The sequence below is a fragment of the Mesoplodon densirostris genome, chromosome 1, assembly GCF_025265405.1.
Source record: "Mesoplodon densirostris isolate mMesDen1 chromosome 1, mMesDen1 primary haplotype, whole genome shotgun sequence".
Lineage (NCBI taxonomy): Eukaryota > Metazoa > Chordata > Mammalia > Artiodactyla > Ziphiidae > Mesoplodon > Mesoplodon densirostris.
Genome location: NC_082661.1, coordinates 87,381,210 through 87,392,184, shown reverse-complemented (window position 1 = coordinate 87,392,184; position 10,975 = coordinate 87,381,210). Strand labels below are relative to the sequence as shown.

Genomic DNA, 10,975 nt, shown 5'->3' with positions numbered 1-10,975 from the left:
GTGAGTAGTTTGCTGCCATCCCAGTATTAAGCCAATCTCTTTGCTGGTTCTACTGACTGAGTTTCCTACGAAAAGAGTGGTTGCCTTTCTCTCTTGTGGCCAGTGCCATTTTATAACCTCCTCAGAATCTAATTCATTAACTACTAAGTTCCCATTTATCCAGGCAAAAATGAATATTTATTCCTATTACCCAATCTCTGCCTGGAACTTGGCCCTAAAATCTGGGAATTAAGGATTCTCACAAGTTCTCTCAGAACTTGCTGCTGTTGATCTCCTGCTTTGCCCTTGCTTTGTTAGAGATCTTGCTTTTGAAACTTTGACATCTCTACATGAGCTGCCCTGTTCCATTCATTTATTCAATCATCATTTTTAAGAACCCAACATAGATTGATCTCTCACATTAGAACTACTTTTGAACTCAAATTTTGTGCTACCTGTATACATTTTTAATCTAATGCTTTGACACCCACAGTGGCCTAGGTGCCAGGCTTGTACATATTGGCTGCTCCATCCACCACACCCTGGTCCTGATAATCACTCCACCAAGCCTGTTTTTGAAGACAGTGTACATATGAGCTAGACATTAAAACGTTTTGAAAAGTCAGGAACATTTAAAGTAACTGCTCATTATATAAGTGTAACTTGATTATAGAAAATTGCTATGTTTTATTTTCAATATGAGGTTTTTAGTGACTCTTCAGCAATGTTAGAAACTGAGTTGAATTTCTTACATTACATGGAAATGGGCCATAATTCGATTGTTACATAATATTAGTATTCTGTTTCAACTGTTCTTATTTCATTGTTGTTTCTAAATTTCAGCTGTTTAAAAAGACTTCAAATCTTATTAGAATAATCTCGATTGTTTCACTGATTTCCAAACTTGTAAGTGCAATGAATCTGCAGTTCTACTTGGAAAGATAACCATTTTAAGTTGAATGAGAATGACATCACAATCATACCTGTGAAATCTAAATTGTCTAATAAAGTAGATTCCTATGTCTGAACTTCAATTTTAAGGCACAGCTGTGGATGCAGGACTGATGCCATCTGGTGTGATTCCACAGAATAAGAGAGAAAATTTACCCAGGGTGTGCCATGCACTGGCTTTTCTGGGAATGACAAGGTGCCAGGATTTGTTTTTGGTTCACTTGCAGGGGTGGAAACTTGGAACTAGGTGAGTAAAAAACATGCAATATTCTATTTTTAGCTTGACATTTCATGTTTCCAATTTTGTCTATAGTTTCAAAATAAGTGCAATAGAGTTAAAATTTTTTAATGGCCAAAATTCTAAACATTGTAAATGGCTAAACCATTTTGGATAGTGGGAAATGATTATTTTTTCTAATTCATACCTACTAATATAGAGACTTTTAGAATACTAATGTAGTACATAGAAAGTACTTGCAGAATACTGTACTCTGTTTTTATTTTTGTAGCTACTCTGAGGTACTTGTGCTTATTTAAGCTAAATCCACAGCTTAAACTCTGGGACCATTAGGAAATCACTGTCAGCTGTCTGTGTCACATAAAGGGAAAATTAAACATTGAGTTGTAGATCTTTGATGTTGATTTTTTGTTTGTTTGAATCAGTGAAGTCAATTCTCAATTCTCCATTTTTTACTTCATCTACACAAAATAAAGTTATAGATGAAATAATGATCTGAATAATTATCTGAGTAGTTAGCATTTTACCATATAAGAATTTGAGTAAGCAGAAGGGCAGACCTGTATTTAGAGAGTACTGAGAACATAATAGACACGCAGAAAAAAACTTCCTAATGGATTAAAACCCCTCTTATTTGCCTTAATAGCAGCTATTTTACACAGTAATCCTGATTATTTCCTCCAACCACCTTTGGTCTGTTTAGGCATTGGTGGGTTCAAGATATACTTTTGTTTTATTAATATGATTCTATGAAGTTTCTTGAACTTGAATATGTACAGATTCTTCAGGCAAGATATTTTTTACTTTCAGATAAAAATTTTCTTATTGGGAATCAAGGTGGATTGCTATCTTGAAATTACTGGACTGAACAGCGGCTTAAACAAAGTAGGGGTTTCGTTTTGTTCTCATGTAACAAGGAGGTTGGGGGTCGGCTAGTACTGGTGGTGGTTCAGCAGCTCACAGATGTCAGGGTCAAGGTGGCCCCTGAGGTTCCCATGGCTTTTCCCTTAGGTTCCAACATGGTTGTTACAGTTCCCCTCAAGAAGATGGAGGAAACCCAAAGGGAAAACAGAGCATGCCAGTTTGAGTCCACTTCCGTTTAAAGAGCTTTCGGCCGCCCAGCAACTTTTGCTTATATCTCATTGGCCAGACTGTGTCATTGGCTCCTGCTGTGTCTTAAGATTGGCTGAGAAAGGTAGTTTTTGTAGCTGGATATATAACTGCCTTCAACAAAAATCTGAGTTCTCTTGATAAGGAAGAAGATAATGGTGGATCTTGGGTGAACATCTTGTAGTCTGTGCCCTGGATACAAAATACAGTAGTAAAGAAGCATAATGCTTGAAACATATCAAAACTGTAGCTCCTTCACAACTGACAACACTCCAAGCAACACTGCTGTGCTGTGAGAGAGTGAGTAGAGTGAAGACATGTTAGGTTTTCTCATGAAACACTTACCAGGACTGCCCTTCTCTCTCAGCCAATATCCTTGCCCCCATCAGGCTTTTCTAGAGGAAGATGCTGGGAACCTGCACACTGTCTTGGAGGACATAATCTCTTCATGGAGGTTTGAAATGGGATGAGGAATGTTCTACCTTTGCTACTTCCACATCTGCTTCATTTATCTCTTCTCTGATTTTCCTGACAAATTTTTGGTGGAATCTCGTTGAGTATTTGATCCCCATAAAAGGATCATTCCTTTCATGCACAGGAGAGGGTAATCTGTGTGAAGAAAGGCTACTTTACTCCCTTCTGTGACTCCACCACCAATCTAGGAATATCCTGGAAGAATTGCTTCTCAGAACTGCTTCCATAAGCAGCCTACATCCTGGCTAAGCAAAGGGAGAAGAAACACTTCCCACATCCAGGGCTGTCCAAAAGAACTTTCTGTGATGACAGAAATGTTCTATATCTGAACTGTCTTATATGGTAGCCACTAGCCACATGTGGTTAGCGAACACTTGAAATGTGGCTACTGTGATTGAGGAGGTAAATTTTAATTTTATTTAGTTTTAAATAATTTAAATGTAAATAGCCACATGTGGCCAGTGTCTATTGTGCTGTAGAGCATAGTACACACCTTTCTCTTTCCCGTGTTTTAGAACTTGCTGGGTGTGTGTATGGGGAGGGGGTTGGTTAGAGTCACCTTGTAAGTCACATGCTTGGTGTTCCATGGTCTTCACTGTTCCACCTGGCCATTGAACTTGTCTCCCAGAGGAAAAGGAATCATGGTATTTTGGAACTGAATTCAAGATGTTAACTTGACATTTACACATTGAATGTATGTATAAGTGGAATGGTCTCCTGGGAATAGATCCTGTGATTGATTTTAGTAATAATTGTTGATGGGAAAGGGGTAGTGCTGGTCATTTAACATTCCTAGTGAACATTATGTGTTCCTAGTCAAAGTCAGCAGAGATTATTTTATTCTGTTGTGTAATTCATTCCGTGTTACTTTATTTTTTTTAATATTGTGGCTGCTAAACACTACTTCATGTCTGTTTTTCAAAATACTTTGTGGTTTATACTTTTAAAAGGCTATGAAATAAAAAAATAATTATATGTAACTCAGCTTGGTGTGTGTGTGAATTATTATTACCCATACTATTTTTTGTGTGTGTGTGTGTGGTGCGCGGGCCTCTCACTGTTGTGGCCTCTCCCATTGCGGAGCACAGGCTCCGGACGCACAGGCTCAGTGGCCATGGCTCACGGGCCTAGCCGCTCCGCGGCATGTGGGATCGGGGCACGAACCTGTGTCCCCTGCATCAGCAGGCGGACTCTCAAGCACTGCGCCACCAGGGAAGCTCCTCAAATGACTATTGATTTGACTATGTGGGACTATTTCTGGGCTCTGTATTCCATTCCGTAAGGTCATCCTTAGGCTACTACCTCAGTGTCTTGATTACTGTATTTTCACAATAAGTCTTGATATTCACCACAAAATGTTATGAATCTGAACTTTTTAAAAATAAACTTCTACTAAATATTTAGTCTACACACAAAAAGTAATTTCAGTTGAAAATGGTTAAATTCAGTAAGAAAACCCGACTATGATACCAGGCTTCCTTTATTCTTTCTTGTAGCCCCACCCATAATCTGAATCAAGATCTAGAGTTGAACTTGGTTAAAAGGATCCTTATAAGTAGAAAATATCCTTTTTTTCTGTTTTTATAGTTGAGAACCAACTGTACTTTTTAAAGGGACTTTTTACTAGAAAGCTAGAGTGATACAAAACAAACCAAAAAGCATAGAAGCTCATGAGTTGTTAGGGTCCCAGCTTCTTTACCAACCTAAGTCTAGCCACAGATTGGACTGCCTGGCTCAAGTATCAGGACATCCATTATGATATTTTCCACTCATCTCCATGGTGGCTGACATTTGAGTGGTTGGATACCAGATCATGCTTTTTAGAAATTTAGCTGAGGTAGTTTGATTGGCACCAAATCATGTCTCATGCCCCATTTTATTTGCCTGCAGTTTTCCAGACACACCATTTCTTGTCCTTTACACATCTCAACTGGGGGCTCATTGTGAAGTCTCAACCCATTATAGGAAAAGCAAATGGTTGCATCCATCTCCTACTACTATAATCTCACCCCACTCCTCAGAGCTAACAGTTCTTAACAGTTTGCTATCATCTTTTGAAATGATATTCTGTGTATTTTCATGCTCTTACAATATGACTTTGACATTGAGAGATAGGGTCTGTGTCCCTTCCCCTGGAATCTGGGCAGGCTTGTGACAGTAGAAATTGGCAGAAGTGACACTGACTTATGAAGCTAGGTCAGGAGAGGCAACGCAGTTTCTCCGTCGTTTGATGGAATATCTACTTTTGGAGCCCTGAGCCACCATGTTATATTGCAATATCCTGAGGCCATCATCATTTTCTGAAGAAGCTCAGGCAAAGGGAGAGGCCCCTTGTAGGGGCTGTAGTTGAGTGTCCCCACAGATGAATAACTCAGTGAATAACTGTTGAGTCCTAGCAGCTCCTTCCAGACTTCCTGGAACAGAGACCAGGCAGTCTCACTGTGCCCTGTCTGATTCCTGGTGTTTGTTTTAATTCACTAAGTTTGGGAGAGTTTGTTATAGCAATAGTAACTGGAGAATATGTCTTAGAAAATTTTAATAAAAATAGAATCATCTTTATTTTAAATTGCTGTTAGAATTCTCAGCAATTTAACAGGTATATGCTATTGATGGACATGAAATTCATTGCCAATTTTTCTACAGACTGTATTTATACACGTATGATTGCTGGGTTCATTGGTTTAGAAATCTCAAGAGTCGGTAGATACTGACAATCTCAATCCTAAATGACTGTGCCAGTATCGATCCATCCGCTTTCCTATACTATTTGACATTATGGGTCTTTTAAAAATTTGCCATTATAGTGAACAAAAAACAATAGAACCTTATTGGTTTGATCTGAACCAAAGAGGACTTTGTTCCTCTTGTTTCATGTTTATTGGTCATTTTAATTTCCTCAGCTCTAAGTACCTATTCATATTTTTTACCTATTTTTCTAACAGGTTGTTTATCTTTTTATAAGTAATTTATATATACTAGAGATATATAAAGACTACATATATAATGAATATATACATAACATAATACATATATAGTGACTATATATATATATATATATATAAAATCACTAAACATGTGTGCATATATACAAACAATCAGTAATCATTCATCAGCTGGAAGTTGAAACTTTTTTCTCCTAGTCAGTTGTCTGTGTGTTAACTTTGTTTTTATTTTATCATACTGATGTTTAAAACTATATATACACATTGTTTAATTGCCATAACTATTTTGTGGTAGCACAGTCATCTCCCTCATTTTATCTTCATTTTTCAAAATTTTCTTGGCTATTATTGTGTGTGTGTGTGTGTGTGTGTGTGTGTGCGTGCGCGCGCGCATATTTCACATAAGAAGTTAAGAATCAGGGACTTCCCTGGTGGTCCATTGGTTAAGACTCTGCACTCACAATGCAGAGGGCCCGGGTTCGATCCCTGGTCAGGGAACTAGATCCCTCATGCTGCAACTAAGATCTCGCAGGCTTAAATATTAAAAAAAAAAAAAAAAGAAGAAGAAGTTAAGAATTTGTCAGTTTCCATTAAGTAAAACTCCTTTGGATTCTGGTTGGGATTACATTGAATTTATACATTAATGTTGGGGAAGAATTGGCATCTTTTAGTCCTTTAATTATGGCTTAGATTGTTCACCTCATATGGGCAATCTTGGCTATTCCTGCTTAAGTATTTTATAGTTTTGCTTGATAATATATAGGTGATATTAAGTGGTTATTGCTCATAAAAGAAAGCAATTGACTTTTATTTTATTTTATTTTTGAGTTTATTATATTTTTATTGGAGTAAAATTGCTTTACAATGTTGTGTTAGTTTCTGCTGTACAATGAAGTGAATCAGCTATATGTGTACACATATCCCCTCCCTCTTAGACCTTCCTCCCACCCTCCCCATCCCATCCATCTAGGTCGTCAGAGAGCACCGAGCTGAGCTTCCTGTGCTGTACGGCAGGTTCCCACTAGCTATCTGTTTTACACACGGTAGTGTATTTATGTCAAACCTAATCTCCCAGTTCATCCCACCCTCTCCTTCCCCCCCTTTGTCTACATGTCCATTCTCTACGTCTACGTTTCTATTCCTGCCCTACAAATAGGTTCATCTGTACCATTTTTCTAGATTCCACATATACATGTTAATATACAATATTTGTTTTTCTCTTTCTGGCTTACTTCACTCTGTATGACAGACTCTAGGTCCATCCATATTTCTACAAATGACCCAATTTCATTCTTTTTTATGGCTGAGTAATATTCCATTGTATATATGTACCACATCTTCTTTATCCATTCATCTATGATTGGACATTTAGGTTGTTTCTATGTCCTGGCTATTGTAAATAATGATGCAATGAACATTGGGGTACATGTGTCCTTTTGAATTATGGTTTTCTCAGGGTATATGCCCAGTAGTGGGATTGCTGGGTCATTTAGATCTTTAATCCATTTAGAGTTTATTTTTGTGTATGGTGTTGGGTAGTGATCTAATTTCATTCTTGTACAGGTAGCTGTCCAGTTTTCCCAGCACCATTTATTGAAGAGGCTGTCTTTTCTCCATTGTATGTTCTTGCCTCCTTAGTCATAAATTAGGTGACCATATGTGCGTGGGTTTATCTCTGAGCTTCTATCCTGTACCATTGATCTACATTTCTGTTTTTGTTCCAGTACCATACTGTCTTGATTACTGTAGCTTTGTAGTATAGTTTGAAGTCAGGGAGCCTGATGCCTACAGCTGTAAGACCAGAAACTATAAAACTCTTAGAGGAAAATGTAGGAAAAACACTCTTTGACATAAACCACAGCAGTTGACTTTTATACATTGATCTTATATCTCGCCCCTTATTAAACTCCTCTATTTATTGAATAGTATTTTTTTGGTGATTTTCTTGTATTTTCTAGGTTTTCAGTCATATTGTACAAATAATGAGTTTTGTTGCTTTGCAACCTGCATTTATGCAGTTTATTTCATTTCTTTTCATATGACAATGACCAGGACAGCTAGTACAATGTTGAGTATTACTGGTGATAATTGGGTATTCTTGTCTTTTATCTTATTTCTAATCTTAATGATTGTACTTCTAATGTTTAACCTTTAAATATCACATTTTCTGCAGGTTTCAGATATTTTTCTTTTCATTTTTTTAAAGGGAATTCTTGTTTTCTTTTGTGATCTGTTTTCTTTTACTCAACAATATGTTGTGAACAGCTTTCCAAATCCAGAGGTATATAAATAAACAAATTTAAATGTCTGCATGATATTTCATTGAATATACATACTAAAATTTACTTACTGGGGCCTCCCTGGTGGCGCAGTGGTTGAGAGTCCGCCTGCCGATGCAGGGGATACGGGTTCGTGCCCCGGTCTGGGAGGATCCCATATGCCGCGGAGCGGCTGGGCCCGTGAGCCATGGCCGCTGGGCCTGCGCATCCGGAGCCTGTGCTCCGCAACGGGAGAGGCCACAACAGTGAGAGGCCCGCATACCGCAAAAAGAAAAAAATAAAAAATAAAAAATAAAATTTACTTACTGTGATACTGTGATTAATAATAACAAATATATATTTGGTCTTCGTCCCTGTTACTGGCACAGAGCTCCTAAAAGCCTTGGAATTTCCTAAGTGACAGAACAACAAAGGTGTCTTTTGTTATATTAATGAGGTGACTTTTGGACCCCACCTAAGGATGGGGGCTGGTTGCCAGGAGAACCAACCCTGTGATTAGAGGGTTGAAACTTTCAGTCCCATCCCCCTGACCTCCTTGGAGGGGAGAAGGGCTGGGGATTGAGTTTAATCATGAATGGCTAATGATTTAAACCGTACCTATGTATTTGAAGCCTCCATAACAATTCCAAAAAGGTGGCTTCAGAGAGCTTCCAAACTGGTGATTTGGAGATTTGGGGAGTGTCGTGCATCTAGAGAAGACATGAAAGCTCTGCACTCTTTCCCCATACCTTGCTCTATGCATCTCTTCCAACTGGCTGTTTCTGAGTTATATCCTTTTATAATAAACCAGTCATCTAGTAAGTAAAATGTTCCTCTGAATTCTGCGAGCCACACTAGCAAATTAATTGAGCCAAAGGAGAGGGTTGGAGGAACCTTTGATTTATAGCTAGTTGATCAGATATACAGGTAACAACTTGGACTTGCGACTGACTTCTGAAGGGGAGGTGGGGCAGGGAGGTGGCCGTCTTGTGGGACTGGGCCCTCAACCTATGGGATCTGATGCTATCTCCAGGTAGACAGTGTCAGAACTGAGTTGACTTGTTAGGACACCCAACTGGTGTCCAAGAATTGCTTGGTGATGTGGGGAATAACCACACACCTCTACCCAACAGTAGAATTGGGCTCATTATACCTAGTCTTCTATTGGTAAACAAAAAATTTTCCATGTGTATATAAAATAATCTACATTGCTTTTTTTTTTTTGGCCGCACTGGACGGCTTGTGGGATTTTAGTTCCCCGACCAGGGATCAAACCTGGACCCTTTGGCAGTGAGAACATGGAGTCCTAACCATTAGCCCAGCAGGGAATTCCCATAATCTACATTGCTTTGAATCTCTTTGTGCAAACAACTTTTCACATTTCTTTTATCCTTGGTAGTTGGATAGCTTGGGTTAAAGGTAAAGAAGGTATCTAACTTTATTATACATTTTGTTACAAATTGTTGAAGGCTGATTTGCCCTCCAGAAAGGATATACTAATTTATACTGTCATCAACAGTGAATGAATGTGCCGTTTCCCTCTACCCTTGTTAACTCTGCATTTTTGACAATCTTTTTAATCTATAAATTTGATAGGTAAAAGCGATTATTTGTTTTTACTGGGATTCATTCTATTATTAGTTTGAGTATTGATCATTTCTCTTTCTTCTTTTGTGAGTTGCCTATTCATATCTTGCCCATTTTTCTATTGAAGCATTCTTCAGTTCCTTTTTGATTTTTTTTGTTGACCACAGTGAGGTTAAATCCTCTTCCTTTCCCTAAATACCAGTCTCCATTTCTTTTTCCTGGTTACCAGATTCATATGTATCCTTGTAGAGTTAAAAAGTACATATTCATGCCTATATATTTATATCTTTTTAATTTACATAAATGAAGCCACCCTATACCCACATTTTTTGTTCCTTGCTTTATTTATTTATTTATTGGATTTTTTTTTGGCTGCGCTGGGTCTTTGTTGCTGTGTGTGGGCATTCTCTCGTTGCGGTGAATGGGGGCTACTCTTTGTTGCGGTGCCTGGGCTTCTCATTGTGGTGGCTTCTCTTGTTAGGGAGCATGGGCTCTATTCGCACAGGCTTCAGTAGTTGTGGCATGCAGGCTCAGTAGTTGTGGCTCTTGGGCTCTAGAGCTCAGACTCAGTAGTTGTGGAGCATGGGCCTAGTTGCTCTGCGGCATGTGGGATTTTCCACGGGTTCCTTGAACCCGTGTCTCCTGCATTGGCCAGCGGATTCTTAACCACTGTGCCACCAGGGAAGTCCCTGTTCCTTGCTTTAAAAAAGTATAACAATTATTCCCTACTCATTATTCAACAAATATTTATTGAGCACTCTTCAGGTGCTAGGCACAATACTAGTTATTTGGGATATATTAGTGAACCAAAAAAGAACAATTCCTTTCCTCATGGAGCTTATTTACATTCTACAAAGAGGCTGCTTCTTTTTTAACTGCCCTGTAGTATTCCACGTGTAAAGGAAGCACAATTTACTTATCCAGTTCTTTTGTAATGGATATTTAATTGTTCCTTGGCTTTTGCTATTCCTAACAACATTACATAATCCTTTGACATAATTTTTTTTAAGTACTTAAAGACTTTATTAGACTAACTGAAATCTATGGAAACACAGTTCCATTGAACACATTCTTTACGCACTATACTTAAAAATATAAAATACAAAACGAACTTAAAGTACTTATATTAAACCAAGTTTTCCTTCTGTTTTTTTGTTTAGCTTTCTTTGACACCATAAAAGAAAGAAAGAAAGGAAAAGAACAGAAAAAGTATATTAAAAGAAAACTATTAGGTAGAATTTTTTTAAACTTTTACTTTACCTATCATATTTAATATTTCCAAGACTATTTGGCCATGGAGAATCATACACATCACACTCAAAGCTGTGTGATCACCAGTCCCCTGAGAGCTAGAGGACCAAACAGAGCACGTCAGGGAGAGGGGGCAGCTGGCAGCGCAGCCCCGCACGCCCTCCAGGCCCTGCCGTCCCCAGAGG

General features: G+C 38.3%; 1 non-coding gene across 1 annotated transcript; it reads left to right on the top strand.

The window, feature by feature from the left end:
• Positions 1-6,119: 6,119 nt before the first annotated feature.
• Positions 6,120-6,192, top strand: TRNAV-CAC (transfer RNA valine (anticodon CAC)). Its single transcript has one exon. It is a non-coding gene; the product is annotated as a tRNA-Val (tRNA).
• Positions 6,193-10,975: the final 4,783 nt, after the last annotated feature.